The sequence below is a fragment of the Trachinotus anak genome, unplaced genomic scaffold (genome assembly GCF_046630095.1).
Source record: "Trachinotus anak isolate AG129_WGS33_773 ecotype Australia unplaced genomic scaffold, CSIRO_AGI_Tana_v1 ptg000010l, whole genome shotgun sequence".
NCBI lineage: Eukaryota > Metazoa > Chordata > Actinopteri > Carangiformes > Carangidae > Trachinotus > Trachinotus anak.
Window position 1 is genome coordinate 13,615,094 of NW_027273861.1, and position 17,715 is coordinate 13,632,808.

A 17,715-nucleotide genomic window follows, 5' to 3' on the forward strand; every position below is an offset into this window, starting at 1 on the left:
CCGCTTGTGGGGAGTTCAAAGTGTGCCAAACGCCGTTTAGGTTGAAGGCTAATGCCGCAGGATCGTAGAGGCTTTAGTTGATCTTGGTTTACCGGAGCTCCTCCTTTAGCACGTTGCCTCTCTCTGCCTGCATGTCAAGAGTAGATGAACTGGTGTGCCTTAAAAGGTGAGTGAGCCCTTGCCTTTAGTGAGGCCCACAATTCTCCTTTTTGTGCAAAATAATGTAACCCAATCATAATGGGACTTGGCCAGGCATCTTTCCTGGTTTTGGCACTAGTGATTGATGAACATGGTCAATCACGACCAGAGAGGGAAAATTCTAAGCACCCAGCATATCTGAAGTAAGCTTGGTCATGAATTTAGAGGGAGTGGAGCCCTCTGCTCCCGTCAGGATGCATATGAAAATAATTCAGCTATGATCATAGAAGTGTGTAAAATAAGTGAACAGAAATGGGAGCTATCAGGACGTGCTTTAGAAGCTGGTTTAGCGGTTAGTCAGTCTGCTTAGCTTTGTAGTGTACTGGGACCTCCAACAGGCGGCAGCGCAACCTGATAAAGGACCACAAAGAGTCATCCTTATTCACTCAGCAACATGCTTTTACTTTGTTCAATAGGGTGCTACAAAAAACTCCCAAGGAGCAAACCCATCGTCTGACAGGTGAACCTAATTATTACACCACTGCACGCTTCAAAAAAGACACACATTTTAAATTGCACACCTGCCATCAAAAGCCTGACCTTTCTCACTTTCCTTCATGCAAAATCATCTAACACTGACACTGCGTTATTTGATAGATTCCCCCACTCCCCTGCTTCAGTGGGGAGACCTGTGATCTGACAACCCCCCTCCACATCTCCCACTGTCTCTGAGGGTGAGAGAGGAGATTGTCTCAGCAACAGAAGCCTGCACAAACTAGAAAGGAAGCCTGCTCCGACCAGCACGGCGATATGATGTCATTAAGGCGATGTGCATTGGTGGCCTGTCACTCGCAGGCACAGTGAACAAGGTGGGAGGCAGGACTACACCACACAGCACACAGTGCTTCTCTCACTCGCAGACACCAGAGTATTAACCACAGATCATCGGTTTTAAGGTGATCAGTGACTAGAAGCATTCATTCCAATCTACCGATAACTTATTTTTAATGAAAATTAACTGATAACGATCGACGGCTGATCAATCAGGGCAGCCCTAGTTTCTTTCTATCTATCTATCTATCTATCTATCTTCCATGTTTACTTTCGCTCTGTCGCTCGACTAAAATAAGAGCAACAGCCAGCGGAAACAGTGAGTGTGACTGTCGTCTGTAACTTTGAAAGCAAAGATCAATAAAGTGCAGTCAAACCTAATCTCTCTTCACTCTGATTATTATCAGTTGTAAGAGGGTCAACGAATTGAAGAAAGAAAAAAACATCCTCCAGTCACCATGAAATGCACACTTTAAGAAGACCCACACTGAAGTGGTGATCATAAATGACTCTCGCTGACTGAAACTACAATGAATATGGGGGAGATTTTTTTCCCATCATCTTGACAGGTACCCATTGTGCAACTCCAAAGGAGCTCAGGCTTGAAAACGGCCCTTCACATTCATGTTTTTCTGCAGTCCATAATGTCAGGAGAGAGAGAGGCGCCACAGTGTATAGCTCGTAAACAGGTAGCTCCAGACCACCACATGCAGATACTTTTACCACAGGTGGGTGGTGCAAGAAGGGGGCTTATCCTACTGAGTCTGCCCAATTAGGATATTTAAAAAAAAAAAAAGTGCTCCATTTTTGTATGTTTGTAAAATATTGCTTAACAGGCTTGTTTGGTGAGTACTAACTATCTATGAAGTTACCATGTCACCTACCGCCTCACTGTTGTATGCCTCTGCCACTCAAACTAGTTTCAGATTGCATCCCTGTTTATCCAGGGCCATATAAAATATTAACCATTTGTGTGAAATATTGTCATAACTGCTGTGTGAATTCTGTGAGTAATGGCTAAAAAGTTACATAGCTTACTCTACATGTCACAGATGCATCTTTTCATCTCTCTCTCTCAAAATGGATTCACCCATGTTCTCAGTGTTCAGTTTTCCCAGCCCCTATCCTTGTGTGAACTCTGCAAACATCACTAATCTGCATTGCCACACCCAACCACACACATCAGTGAGAACACACATACTGAGTCAACAGTGTGTTTCCCAGAAATGTATGTGGACTGTGGAGACAACAGTGGAATGAGACAACAGGTTGTGTTTGGCTTCAACCTAAAAATGAAAGTCTTTGTACAACTAACAACAGTGAGGCTGCACTTGCACTGTGGAGCTGGCAGCAAGCGAGATGTGCACTGCCTTCAGAGGGAGATTTGATGAAATTTTTCCTTGGCAGACAGTGCTGTTACTTGCACTTGCAGATTCAACTTGGCAATAAAATTCGACTTTGGGAAAAAGCATTGTTGCTGTCTGGCAGTGAGGACAAATCAGATGCTGAAGAGTCTCGCCTGAGTCTAGCACAGCAGATGCAATGTGTTCGTTGATTTTAACAAAAAGGTTAAGATTAAGGTCTTTTATTTTGACTGCTCTCCTTGAATCATTATTAAACTAAGGTTTAAATGTATAATAATAATAATTAAGTCCACTACCATTTGTATCTAGAGGTACATTCAGATAAACTTTAAGTATAAAACTAAATATATGATTACATTGAATATTTTATATATTTGTTTCCCTCTCATGCATTTTGGATTTCTTGCCGCATCCTCACTGTGATGAAGCTCCACACAAATATAAAAGCATTTGCAAACACTATACAAAGAAACTTTTCAGTTGTGTGAAATGTCAATCTCACACAATGTTCTGTTGAACTCAAAGCCACAGGAATGTGAGATTTCTAGAAAAGCACTTAAGCTTTTAAAAATTCCACATTTGCATACATTTAAAACCCCACCCCTCCATTTTTCCACCATCTAACATTAAAAGATAATGTATTAGAGTAACTCGCGCACAAAATATGGAAAGGGTTTTAAAGAGAAAAAAGTTGCCGTGCATCTTCAGGCACTTTGCTTTGTGTGGAACATAAACATTGTCTGGAGTTGCCCTTTCACACTTGCAGCACACAACAGGCAGATTGTCCGCGTCAGACAGGAAATACTCAGGTGGTTTAGGTCAGGGGTTGCGCCTGGAAAGAGCGAGCGAACGGCTCACTTGCTGTGAATTTTCTGGACAGTGATCGACTCTATTGGTGAAGTTAAGTCCGTTTAATGTCTGGTTCAACTGATTCAGACACAGCTTCTCTGGGTAATGTTTAGATAAGTTCAGGGTTGCAGCGCATGTGTTAAAGTACTATTAATTAGCACCCTCCAGCGTTTCCATGAAACCATCTCTGCAGGAGTTTTCATGTCAATTTAAAAACCCTCCTTCACTTGTTCATTAAAAGAGGTGTCAGGCAGGATAAGGGGCACCAGTCTGACATTTCCTGCAACTCAAGACAAGTAGTTATCAAGGTGATGATGGAAAAATATAAGACAGTTTCACATTCTCATCGACATTAATTTGTTTTAAAGCTCTTCTCTGTTTACAGACAGTAAAAGAAATCTGAATAATAGAGTTTAAGATCATAACTACATCGCAAACATCCACTCATGTGTTGTCACTGTGGACCTCAGGATGACTAACACTCAAACAGAGGATATTAGGTCATATTCTGGCACATTTAACTCGGGGCCAGATCATGAAGGTCTCTAAATGCTAACAATAATAATGATGAATAATTTATCAGGGGAAGATGACACAATAGGCACCTTTGTGTTGTGTGCTGTTTCTGAATCATACTGCATGCACAGGTGACAGTCACAACACACTCTCCAAGCAATCGAGAGCTTTTAAAAGAGTGTTAAAAGAGAGAAATTTGTAAAGCCCCGGGGTCAATGTGAAGAAAATGAATAAATCAGTGATCCCATGACATGAGTTGTAAGAGACAAGAAGAAAAAAAAAAAAAAACTATGAAAGACATTCCACAAAATGACACTGAGCAATCATGTATTAGCAGGGATGAAACTCTGTTTCATCTGAATGAGATGGATATGATTGAGACATTTTCAGGGTTTTAACAGTCATGCCGTTATCTTTCAGCCTGGGTTTCTCAAGGCAAGGAAATGAGGCATTACTAAAGTGCATCATCTTAATCTGAAATCAGCCAAGACTGGGTTCAGGTGGGATATAGAGACAACAAAGAGGACAAACATCATTTTAATAAGGTAGTTATATTTCAGGAGCTGATCTCAAGCAGCAAACTCCAGTGTTTACCTTTCAAACTTCAGTGTCTCAACAAAGACCAATCAAAATCTGTTAGGCTGAGCTGGCCTGTGCAACAATAACAGCAGCATTTACTCGTTCATTCAAGAAAGTAAGAACATAACAAAAGTTAAGAATATAATATTCATCTAATTATGGCTTATTGCTGTTACACCAAACTGTATCATTACACTTTTCTTGCCTAACATCAGGTGGCACATGATAATAACTACTGGAACTGGTGTTTTCTCTTCTTCTACATATGTACAGTATCTTGACCTGTATCAGCTAACTCCTGTGTGAAGGTGAGGCAGACTTGTTTGTTGAATAAATACTCTATCGGGAACAAAATGCAGCTCCAGGGCCTCAATAAATGTTTTATATAGACCATCATGTAGTGAGTAAAGATTTATGAGGGAGAAAAAAAAGGAAAAATACTAAATTATTTGGAAATTTAACACCCTTTTCCTTCAAATTATTGTGGGACTAGTGGCTCAGTATTTATAAAATCCAGTAACAGTCCTTAAGTCTGAATGAATGAATATTGACTGAATATTTGGGGGTCAAGATGGGTGAGCTGTAAGTTGGGGGTGGAGGGGGGGCTGTAATTGATGACACCTTCACTTTTTGTAAAGCTTTTGTAGAGCTGGTGAGTCAACAACAAATTAAAATTTCTTCACAAGTACCTGTGAGAACACAGACATGCTAATGCATTTTCACCAGAAACATGAATAAAGCAGATGTGGGTTAACCCGAAATGAACAGACATTAAAAAAAATAATAAAATCCTGCTTGGGAAGCTGCCAGAACCCTCCATTTTGCAGGCTCTTCATCCTCTCAGTGTGCATAAAATATCCCGACAACCAGATTACATTTAAACTACCCAGAGTTTGTGTAATGTAAAAACCCTTTGCACCCATTCTCTCCATCCCTCTCCTCATCTCCCTTTGGCAGCGTCTCTATCTGACACCTGTTCATTTGAAATCTAATTCTCTTTGATTTTATGGAAGCAGCGTGTTACTAAAGGGTCGGAATAACGCACTGAATCATGTGGCCATCCTGCTCTGTCGCTGCGTCTCAAATTAAGATCCTTTGGATGCAGCACTAATGTTAATTTACAGGTGTCTGCTGCCTGCCAGTCACCATAGCAACCTCAAGGTATGCCATCTCATCTGTAGCACACACATACACACATTGTTACTCCTCCTCTTATCAAGACTGATCAATCTGGACAACAAACTATGCGCGCTGTGGCTTAGGCAACCTGCCGCTGATTTCTCCTGAACAGGAAATTGAGGCTGTCTGGTAAAAGTCAGATCTTAAGTGCATTTTGGACAGTAAACACATCTTGAAGACTTGTTGATGAAAGCGCACTAAAGCCCCTTAGCTGCCTAACTTCCCTGGACGTTTACTCAGGCCGTGAAGCACGGATCACTGTAAATGTGAGCGTTAATGCCCAGTCTCAGGAAAGGCAGCTACAGATTGCCAAAAAAAAAAAAAAAAAAAAAAAAAAAAAAAAAATCGATGAGCTTGCGATCATGGGAATTCAGGGTTGAGTCATTGCATATTTACATCTCAACGCACCATCCCTCATTTCCATCACTCAGAAGTCTTTATTAACCTTTTTACTTCCAGCTCTCTCTGTTCCTGAATCATCTGTAACATCGTTAAGATCTTCAGTCGCACAGTTAAAAACTGGTATTCTAGCTATTGACATTTGCACATTAAAATATTCAGAAGGAAAACGAAAGTGTGTCCCTCTCTTTGTACTGAACATGCTGTAATGATTTGAGAGAGATTTGGTATGAAAGAGCAAGACAAACTATAAATATTCTGCTGTGTACATGATCAAAAAGTGGCACAGCTGTGTCTAAAGAGACAATGTGACATTTCGGGAAACACACTTATTCAAGTTTTGGCAGAGAGTTAAATGACAGCTGGGATGTCTGTCTCTTCAAAGGAATCAAAATCATTCGCTCACTAGTTAGCACCTTATATCTCGTTTGTACAAAAACCAAAGAGTAAAAATGACATGCTGTGAGTTAACGAGATGCTGTGTCCCAGACTATTTCCTTGAGTTTTGTCAGTATGTGAGGTTGCCAAACAAACAGTGGAGGCTCCAGGATATAATCCAGTACGTAACAATGTGTTGTTTTTACCATGAATGTATCAAGAGAGCAAGATAAAGCGCCACCACTCAGTCTTCCTGCTAATTTGTCTCACTGGCCACTTGTGATACTGCAATGAAAAAATCCTCAGTTGCCAAAAAAGACTTTTCATCATAGACCACCGTTACAAAAGGAGTGACTATAAGACTTTTGACAGGACAGCTAGAACTGCAAACCAAGTCGGTTAGTACTCTTTCTTTTGTACATTTTTAATTCATGAAGGTTTTAGATCTGTAACCGTTTCCTATAGCGTACAAAAGCTGTTTTTCTTCCTGTGACACCATCTTAGTGCAAAGTCTATGGGCCGAGTTGGATTGTGAGGGCAGGGCCAGTGGAAGAAAGACTGATGTACATGTGTGGTGCACCTGGAAGCTTGATAACTTTTGTTTTATGGGCCAAACAAGTTATTTTCATGTGTCATCTTTGACTCCAGTTCTAGTAATATGTCCATCGTTATTATCCTTCAGCTTTTTGACTGATCGAACAAAGAACATGTAACGTGTTAATCAGTGAACTTTAGAGGTGCTGGTGGACCTATATTGATGACTTTGGACAGAGGCAGGCTAACTGTTTCTCACTGTTTCCAGTCTTATTGCTAAGCTAACTGTCTCCTGACTATAGCCTCATATTTACCATGTACCAATCTACTCATCAAACTCTCAAAAAAGAAAATGAGCATATTTCCCAAAAGGTCAAAGTACTCTTTTAAGTTAGCTCCCTTTGCCTCAAATGCTTTCAAAAGAAGGCAAAATGGATTATCTAATTAGTATTTATTTGGGTTCTCCAGTATTATTCTGTTTTTTGTTGTGGACATGGAGGCCTGAAAATCTGACAATGAAAATTGCTCAAATTAGTTTTCTTTATTTTTATTTTCTTTTGTAGTTTTGTATTTTTTAAAAAGCAGCACTCTGAATCTGGTTTGATTTCTGACATAGTGCAGTGGTGTCTAAGTATAGTTGTATGAATGACACAATAATAAAATTGTCCTTCATTCATTTAATGAAGTCTATTTAGGACACTGACAATGTCTTGAGGACTCGCTCCCAAAGAGCTGACGTCAGTCGTCTCCGGTTGACTCTGTTAGACAAATTTGAAAAATTACCCTTCATGTTGATTGCACAATTTGGTCTACACAGCACCTTTTGTCTTTGATTGCACAAAATGTCCAATCATATACACAAAAAGAGCCTCTTTCATCTCAGCTCATGGGGAAATGCACACAGCTCGTGGTCAAAGTGTCAACCCCAAAGACTTATGAGATGTTCTTTCTACCTGTGAGGTCGTGACGAGGAGAGAGGCAGGTTTAAAAAGAGGCAGTAAGAGTGTGAGGGCGAGAACAGGAGTTTTACAGTTGAAACAGCACAAGTACATTTGTTGATACAGACGTCATGTCAGGATGTTGTCACTCTGGTGGAAGAGATGACTAATTTGCCTCTGTGAGGGAACAAACAGTACAGCGCTTCCCTTAATATTGTCCTAATATGACAAGAGATTGAGGAAGAAAATAGCCCTCGCCCTGTCTACAGGGTGTTGATGACTAGTTAATGAAACTGCTTTCATTTCCTTTCATCCAGCTTATTGTCTCTGTTGTTATTGTTTTTTCAGTGGAAAAGGGAAGTCGTGGCAAATGTATTTCCATAATAAAAATCAATATGGATGTCACAGAGGTGGGTTTTTTTCCTGTCCTTTATTTCCAGTGATAAATTCATATAATTTTCCACTGCTGCACCTCCTCCATCCATGTAGTGATGTTTGGTAAATAAAAAAGGCTCACTCAGTATTGATTGTTCTGTTTCAGAAAGCAATAGCTTAATACTTAATATTTATCACCCAATATTTCCAGGATGCAACACATGATGCAGTTTTATGAGAAACATCTCAACATGAATAATAACATAATTTTGTCACTTAAACTTCATTTATTCCATCAGTTATTGAGACAGTGGATGCAAACAATTTCTGCAGCTAGTCGATTAATCAATTAGTTGATTGATTAGTTGAACTAACTTTTTAGTTCAATTTTTAATGTAATTAAATATAAAATTCTATCTAATCACTACATTTCAGTGATATTATTCACTCAGCACTCTTACATAGCCTACATGATTCTTGTGAAGGCATACAACCATAGTAACTCACTCATACACCTGCCTGCATGCTCACAACGTGAGAGGAGCATCATGGAAATAAATGACAATAACAGATTTGTGGCTATTTCTCACTTTGCTCTGATGGTCTGAAGAACTCGCTGCTGCTCTGTCGGTCTTATCACACAGTGACCTCAAACTTACCACGGAGCAAAATGATTTTACAGAGTGTTAAATGGTGCCGTTCACGCCATTAGAGACTGTATAAGCTGCTCATATATTATTAGATTTTCTGGGAGATTATAAAAGATGCAAGTTTGATATAATGATATGATATTCAAGGAGACGGAGGTCAACTACTACAGGCTCCGGCCCAATTGAACCCCTGTGAGTCACTGATGGAGTGAGGCAGATACACGAGATGTTCAACTAACGTCAAGGTTAAGAAATGGTACAGTCTACTTTAGGGGTGTCTGAAATCATATTACAAGATTATTCCAGGTATGAATATGGGAAATATACTGTAATATTTACAATTAGAAGGATATATAAATGTTTTATACCCCCGACCTGTTGTTTTGACCTCTTTTGGGGGGGGGGTCCAGGCATTAATCAGGGGGGTCGGACCCCCCCATTCCCCCTCATAACTTGAACACTGTTATCAGAAGAAAATGATAGAAATTCATTGGTTTCAACCTCTCAAATGTGACTTCTTTCTGGTGTTCATGCTCTTCTACGACAGTAAACTGATTATCTTTGGGTTTTGGACAGTTAGGCTGACAAAAAAAAAAAAAAAAGAGTTGTGACCAGCAAGCAACAAGAACTTGTGACAGACATTTTTTACAGTTTGCTAACATTTTACAGATGAAATTAATTTTGGAAACAAAAAATCATTAGTAAGTTCATGAAAATGAAAAGTCAATAACTGAAGCTCTCATCCATTTAGATTTACATTTATAGATATGATACCACGTTGATGAGTTCCTTTTTTCAGCCTTGTTGAGAAACCTGTTTTTAAATGAGCCGACCTCTGCAGCTAATTACACACACTCCCTCCCCGCTTCACCTGACTCCAAATGCTTAGAAAATGTCTTTTCTGCAACACTGACCACCTGATGTTTGTCAGGGTAGGGAAAAAAGAACCCCTCCCCCCCAACTTCTCCAGAGTACCTTAATTTCCCCCTCACCTGTGGCAAATGTCCCCTGGGTTGCTATGGTAACACTAACACCCTAGGTTTGGTTTGACAGCGCGGTTGGCTCCAGTTTTCACAGCTGAAGAGTCTCCTGTGATCACAGCACTGGTGGCTGAGGGTCAGCCATCTCACCGGTTAGGGCCACCGGGAGCGGACGCTGACAGGGTCACTGGAGGCCAGGCCAACAAAGACGCAGCAAGCTCATCATTAATGGTGCCGGCTGCCAGGCGATAAATACAGCACGAATGCTGTTCATAGATACCCTGCCTTTGTCAGGACTCCACACACATGTTTATCCCACAGACTGCATTTATCACCAGAGTCACTCGCACATGTCTGACTGAGCTTGATTTCAAACATTCGACAAAAGCAGGCTTCTGATATTTTCAATCATGCAGTAAGTATCATGAGCAGCACAGTGAATTAAGTCATTAATTAGTAAAGAACAAAAGGCGGAAATCATCCTTTCATCATACACTCTTCTGACTGTTTCTTTATTTGTGATACATTAAACAGAAATATTAAATCCAGCTTGTTAAACTTGGACAGCTTGTGCTTCTGGAAATGAAAGCTAGCTTTGCTACATTTTCATAACCTGCTAATTACAACCTACTACATCCACGGTATCATCTGATACTACTGCGCTGGATGTTGGTCTGACTGCTGCGTCATATTCTCAACATGATGAAACTGTTCATGAAGTCAGTCCAACAGTTGATCATATGCTTATAGTTGACTGATCTATGTAAACTTGCCACTGTTAGAACAGGGGTTACATAACCTTTAAAACGGGCCACAATCGTGCGTTCATAGGTGTACTCTGGTACTTAAACAAATAGCACCACGCCTCCTGCATGTGGGAACAGGACAGAGGCAAAGCCATATGCAAGATGTGCAAGAAGAAGCCATGTGTACCTGTTCGTAAAAAACTGTAGCCAGTACACTGGGGTACATAAGCAATGCACATTACGTACCTGCCTATTATCTTTTAAATATTATTTCTAATATCTTTAATAATGAACCAAGTTAGAGGTACAATTTACAGCATTACTTCTCTGCGATTTCCATTCATATCCAAGCCAAACTGGTATTGTAGTTTAGATGGGGAATCACAAAAAAAATTAGGACATTGTGGATCGGACCTGAATCAATTCAGGAAATCAGTGGGAATACCCTGCCCTGGCCGTTAAGCTATAACAGGTCAAACAATGTTTAGCAAAGGATCATTAAAGAGGACAGACTGACAGACGGACCAGATAACACTGGACATAAAGACACATACACTCACAGTTATATTTATCATACGGAGTTTATACAGGGACAATGACAGAGGTGTGACAGGACCAATGCAAAGGCCATTAACAACTGACAACTTGTCAACCCCTGCTCAGATAAAGGCCAGTCAGGGTGAACTTTCATGGTAAGCACTGCATCAGTCAAAAACGCTATATAGCTGTTTTATTTACACGATTTTTTCCCTTCAAAACTCTAGTTTTGTGTCCCAGTACTGTACCCCATAGGTACCCAGTTTTTACAAATATTTTGAAAATGTAAACTTAGAAAACCCTATTATTATTATTATTAGTAGTAGTAGTATTGTTTATGATCCTGATCCTCTGAGATGCCGATTTGTTACTCCCTTGTTCCATCTGACCTTGTTTTCTTTCACTATACCTACTGTACTTTTAAGTACTAGTAAGAAACGCTAAGTATTCTATTGTGAAATATTGTATTTTATATATAGTTTATATACTTTTTAAACATCTCTAGGCCTACACAGTACCTCTGACCGTGAGCTAAAACACAAAAAAAAAATCTAATTTGTGACTGGACACACACATTGCAAACAATGTGAGGACCACTAATTAAAGATCTCACCAATTTTCATCTTTTGTTTGAGGGTTAACGCTGAAAGGAAAAACACAGTGTGCTACAATTACACAGGATGGCAATTTAAACAGCAATACTCAACCCCCCCACCAGACCCAGACACACACACACACACACACACACACACACACACACACACCTCATTCCTTCAGTCAGAGAGCACTCAGCTCTGTGGTTGCCATAGTGATCCCAAAGCCAATAACAGCCCTAAACCTTCCCTCCCTGAAGTCAAGGAAGCTGGGGATGAAAATTGCCCCAATCAAATTTGCCCTCCAGAATATAGGTATTCATTGCAGCCGCCACGTCATGCCCATCCCCGTCCCTGCACCCATTCCCAGACCCCCAGCCTCCACTGTGTTTCGCACATCCTCCACCCTCTCAGGAGAAGACAGCATTATAAATCAATTTACAAGCTGGGAGAGACATCCAGCGCAAGATGGAAATGAACAATGGCAGATGAAGGATATTGGAAAAGATTTTCTTGCCTGCTACAATGAACAGGGTGTAGGCAGTGGCAACATCTCATGTGCAGCTGGCACAGGAAACCTAATAGTACTTTTGCATGTGCGCGCGCACGTGTGTGTGTGTGTGTGTGTGTGTGTGTGTGTGTGTGTGTGTGGGTGATGAATTAGGGACGGCAGGGATGAGCAGAGAGGAAGAGGATCAGTGTGTGTCTGTTGTTTTTGTGGGATCCTGAATAATAAATAGTGGAAATGTCCAGTCATAGCGGGCGAAATTGTTTGAGGTAACTCAATTGCTGAATGAGGTGGTGGAGTAATGGACAAAAAAGTGCTCCCATTTCTGACACACCATCATTCAGGTCTACCTCAGCTGTCATGAGTGAGTAGGTGGCTGTTACACTGTGGCTCCTGTGGATCTATTGCCCTGACTGACTTGGAGATGATCAACCTCAATTGACTGCATAAAATTCAAAAGCTGAATGCATTCACCAGTGAAGTCTAGGGTTTCAAGCATGTTTCTGTTTCACAGGATCAGACCAGTGAGCTGCCCACGTTCCAACCTGTATATGAGCGTCAGCTGTATTGCCACTGTAAAAGTCCTTTTAATGCTGCACACAGGCAATGTCTGCAGAATGGGAAAACACTGTTGTTCTGACTTGGAAGTGCTCTGGCATTATTCCAAGGTGTTAGCCTTAGTGCTAACCTTATAGTCACATCAGATAAACAGCCTAAATTAGCCACTTTTGTTGTGTTACATAGTTGTGGCAGTTTTTGTAACCAGTTAAAGACAAACAGCGATAGCTCCAAAAAAAAATGACCTGAACTGACTGTATTAGTGTCAATATTGGATTTTATTTTGATGCGACTGCCAGCAGTGCTGCTGCCAATGAGCTCAATGTGGGGAAATGTGACATTGATCAGAATTATGAAGTGGAGCTGCAATAAATAACAATAATCAGTCCAGAACGTCTGTAATGCACAAAAACTAAATTTAAGAGGGAATGAGCAAACAAAAAAGATCAGATATGTGAAGTAACTCTAAGTAAGTTACACAAAACAGAGAGGGTGGGAAGATTATTATAAAAACTGCAGAGGTGAAGATAAAGATTAAGATGAAGTTGAGATTAGCGGAACAATGTAGAGACAGATTGGGACACCTATAACACCAGTAACAAATAAAAATCTGGCATCCTGATGCTCAGGAGACCAAACACGTTTATCTCTAATGGTTCTGGAAATATTAATATACAAGTTTAACAAACACACAATTTGCAGAGTTAACTATAAATGATGACAAATGTCAAACAGGAGTGAGAACACAAATGCACACAGTTAAACAGTAAGAACAACAATGACTTCGTAACATTTCAGGATTGCATGTGAAAGAGGGTGGGGGTCAGATATCTGGAGGAAAGTGTCATAGGGTGGCTGTAAGTGCACGTGTACTAAGGCGCACACAACACTTCTTTTCTTGATTATGTCTCTCAAACAGTGATATGGGACTGGTTTGTTGATTTAATCCCATTTTAGAAAATATTCCATTCTTCTGTCCAGAGGTTAAATAACGGTCAAGGTATGGTAGCAACCCTGCTGCCAAAGGGGCCTGTGGAATCTCCACTGTAGCACTCCAGAGACATTATTTCTTAATTTTGTCTGATATGGTCTATTTTCAAACGTAAACACTGGTCCAAGTTTGGTTTTCTCCTCAGTGCAGCAAATATCTTCACAACGTATTTACTTGGGGGACTAAGCCGAAGTCCTAAAGCTTGAATGAAAATGTGTTGGTTGCCTAGAATGTATCACACCTCAGATGTAACTATCTGGTGTTCTGCTTAGAGATTCCCTGCAATGTTCAGATACTAGAGTCACAAATTCAGAAAGCTGTGAAAACACAAACTTTACCATTTATGTGGTGTATTCCCAGATAACAAAATTATTCTGCCACTTACTTCAGGACTAACATACCCCTGAGTCCTCAGCCCAAGTCTGGCCTATTCTTGGTATCATTGTCAGATGCTAAGGTACTTCCACATCTTGGCCGATTATTGCAGTTATTCACCAGTGTTGGCTGACAGTTTGCAAGAATATCTGTGTGCTGCTCCAGACATGGAAGTGGCCAATCACTCTGTAGGCCAGACTCAGGCCGAAGACTCAGGCATACATTGAGCCCCAAGAAACACAAATATGTGACCCAAATAATTTTGGCTTCTATAGAGCACTGACAAGTCATCTGAAATTATCTGGTCAACACCTCTACTGTCACAGAGCCTGACAGGTCAGAAATCGACACACAGAAATGACTGCTATCAAGATCTGTGACCTCTCTGATCAAAATACTATCATAGTACCATGTTGGGTAACAGCTCAAAATAAAGCATCCAATAAAATAGCTCGGGCCTTTTAGACCAGACCCAACTGAATCTCCCTGATGGAAGGCTTTTATTCTTTTTTAAAGACAAAGTTACATTGATGCTTTGGAAAGGCTTTTTCACATATGAAAATAACTAAAGGACAGTAGACCAGCACGTGAAGTGGCACAGCGGCCAACCAGCACAAGATAAGACTTAGGTTTAGATTCTGCAGTTTAGAGGAAAGTTAAGGGAAACTTCATCTCAACACATAGCTTAAAATATTCTCCGTTTTATTTTTATTACTGTTGTGAAACCGTAGTCAAGCCTCAACACTATTTGAAACCCAGTTTCAAGTCTGTGAAAACAGAATTCTTTTCATGAAAGCAAGAAAGGGAAATCACAGGGTTTTAAAACCTTCCTTCTATTTGTGAAAAATAAAATATGACAAAACACAGAACCAGACATTCAGTGATGTCAGTTGTGTCTCTTAAGTTTAACCTTACCCGGCGATCGAAAGCTATGAATCTGAAGCTACCTTCAGCGTCCAGTTTAGTGGCCATACACACATTGATACCAGCATACAACACCACAGCGCCTGAAAATAATAACTTATCTGCCTTACCAGTTAGTAGATCAACTTGAACTTTTCTCAGCATAGACCATAGTGGTAAACTCAGTCTGTCCCAGCTGAACTTGTGCCAATAGATCCAGAACAGGAGGATCCCGATGCTCGAAGCTGTGGAGGAGGGCTGGAGGTTTTCATCTGTTGTCAACAAGGTAAAAAGATTTGCACAAATATCCTCCCTTGAATCGATGAGGATTTTAGCATTTTCCATACTTGCAAGTTTCTACCTCACTTCGTCCATTACTGACCACTAGCTCACCAGGCTAATGCAACACATCTACAACCGTGTTTTGTGGTTAACACAAGCTCAAGACATTTTCATATTATACTACATAAAATATGTCAGTAAATACCCCAGTCGTGACTTCTTTAAGCTTTTATGTCTCTTTAAAAAGGTCGGTTTTTAACAGGGGGCGAAATGAAACTATTTGGGTTGTCAGGAATGTTAAAGGTCATCACAGTGAACACGGAAACCAGTTTTCTGAACAGTCCTCTGCAGCTTTGTTGTGTTTATATTCACACTTTTGCAAACTATTACTAACTTTGTAGGAGTAAAGGGTTTTGTAGAAGAGGTAAGCATGATTAATCAGACTACAAGTTGAGAATTTAGCAGTGGTGAAGCTGAAGTCATTGACATTGGTGTAGTTCATTTGGGCAATAGCCTAACATTGGCTTTTTACTTCTGGCGATTGTGTTTTGGCTCCAGGAATCATAGAAATGGTGTAAATTCATTATCCTGCTGAACAAAATGCGTATCATGAACTTTTTTCTGTTACAGAGCTTATTTTCTGCAATAAACAAAAGCCAGTGTAAAAATCCCATTGACTACTATTCAGTAGAACAGTAATGTCTAATTGACAGCAGTTATTATAGGTGTTACCCTGGTGTACCAGCTCTTGTCCTCCCACACACTTCCTTTAAAACTAGTGGCTCTAAGGATGACTCCTCCCAGAGGCTGACGGTGTTGGTGCAGTATTACTCTGCCAATTAAAGCCAGCATGTCAGAGTCGAGACGTTTAATGTTGCTGTTTATGTGTGTATGCTGTGAATGTTAATTCAGGGGAGATGAGGGGACAGGAGGCCTAAAATCTCTATTAGACATGGGATTTTACATGGGAGGACATCATTAAGACTAGGGGTTAGTCCAAGGGAGCATGAGTGTCACATTTCCGTGGTGAGTAAAATAATTATAAAGACAGAAAGGATGGAGGCAGAGCAGCCAGAGATGAGGGAAGGCAAGAGAAAGTGATGGTAGTGATGCTCTCCCAACTGAAAATGTTGAGAATGTATTTAAAGTCACAGGCGAGCCTTGGAGGCCATATGAATGTTTTCATCCTTTCAGTCACAAGCACCCATTTGTTTCTTTATGATTGTTCAGATAAAATGTCTGTATGGCTGTTTGTTAAAACAACCTGTAAACAACTATTCAGGCTGTTCTTGAATTAAAGCTTTTACATTGAAAAAGTGTTTTTTTTTTTTTGTGCAAGTTACAAGCACCAGAACAATATTTGGTAAGAACTTGAGTTTCAACATATAAAACAGTTGCAAACTTTAAAAACTTAATAATCAGAAACTAAGAAGACTGAATGTTGCTGTAACCTTAAAGAAGAGGCAAGAGAAGGCAAAATAAAATTACCAGTGGTAACTACAACCTCTTAAATAAGGTATTAAATCAATGGATCAAATTGATTTAAATATTATTTTTTAATAGGTTGTGAGATGGACCACAATTATGGTTGGACGATACAGCAAAAAAATGACTCACAGGCAGGTTTGGCAGGTGTAACAGATGAGGCCTTTAGTCATCCCTCTTCAGGAGCAAGCATCACCCAGCATCAGACCAGCAACACACAAGTTGTTAAAATGGCGCCTTTTTATACTGGGTATTGGCTAATTACCTCGGGAGACTCCACTCACAGGGATCCAGTGCCTGCTCACATATTAACACCCTTTCTTTTCTTACAACCACACACACACGCATACATATCCGCACACCCCCAGACACACATTCACCTCCTCGCTACCAAACAAAACAAAACCCCACATTACATCTACTACAATAAAATACACATCTCTGAACCACCCCACACCAATTTACACTTGGTTTACCCCGGAACTATAAAACATGGGGTCCGTTGTCTGGGGAAGCCTTTTGCCCGAACACCCTACAGACAAAGAGACCGGTGAGTAGTTAACACACTTATGCTCCCTCATTGCACCTTCATACACTTATTGCACATACTACACATTACATCAACCATTACTTTCTTTTGGCTCAACTCTAAGCTCATTGTTTTATTCCTTAAAACATGGCTGCACATTTACTCCCATGTCCCTCTTTTCCAGGTGGAGCTGCGTGGCCTACACAGCACCTGCCATCCAATCCCAATTAAAAAGGACAATAACTATGGAGACAAATATTCCAATCATCAATCGTGCAAAGTCTAGCCATACCAATGTGCAAAATGCAATGTTATCAAATGTACTGTGCAAATCTTCAATAAAGTGCTGTTGCTCCTATTAAAGTGCTTGTGCAATTATTGAGGTGCATATGTTTCCATATCCCTAACAGTCCAAAGTGCATGGTGCCATATTTACAACGTCAGGTGATGAAGCGCTCTTCGTCACATAGGTGTAATAAAATCAATTCATTTGCTCCC

The 17,715-nt window shown here is 40.3% G+C and overlaps 1 long non-coding RNA gene across 1 annotated transcript in view; it reads right to left on the reverse strand.

The window, feature by feature from the left end:
* The window catches only part of LOC139626493 (uncharacterized), a 28,671-nt gene extending 11,772 nt beyond the window's left edge, over window positions 1–16,899 (reverse strand). Inside the window, exons 1-2 of the long non-coding RNA XR_011692316.1 lie at window positions 16,821–16,899; window positions 15,053–15,166 (exon numbers count right to left, since the gene is read on the reverse strand). This is a non-coding gene — a long non-coding RNA (uncharacterized lncRNA). The remainder of the gene's footprint in view (window positions 1–15,052; window positions 15,167–16,820) is intronic.
* Window positions 16,900–17,715: the final 816 nt, after the last annotated feature.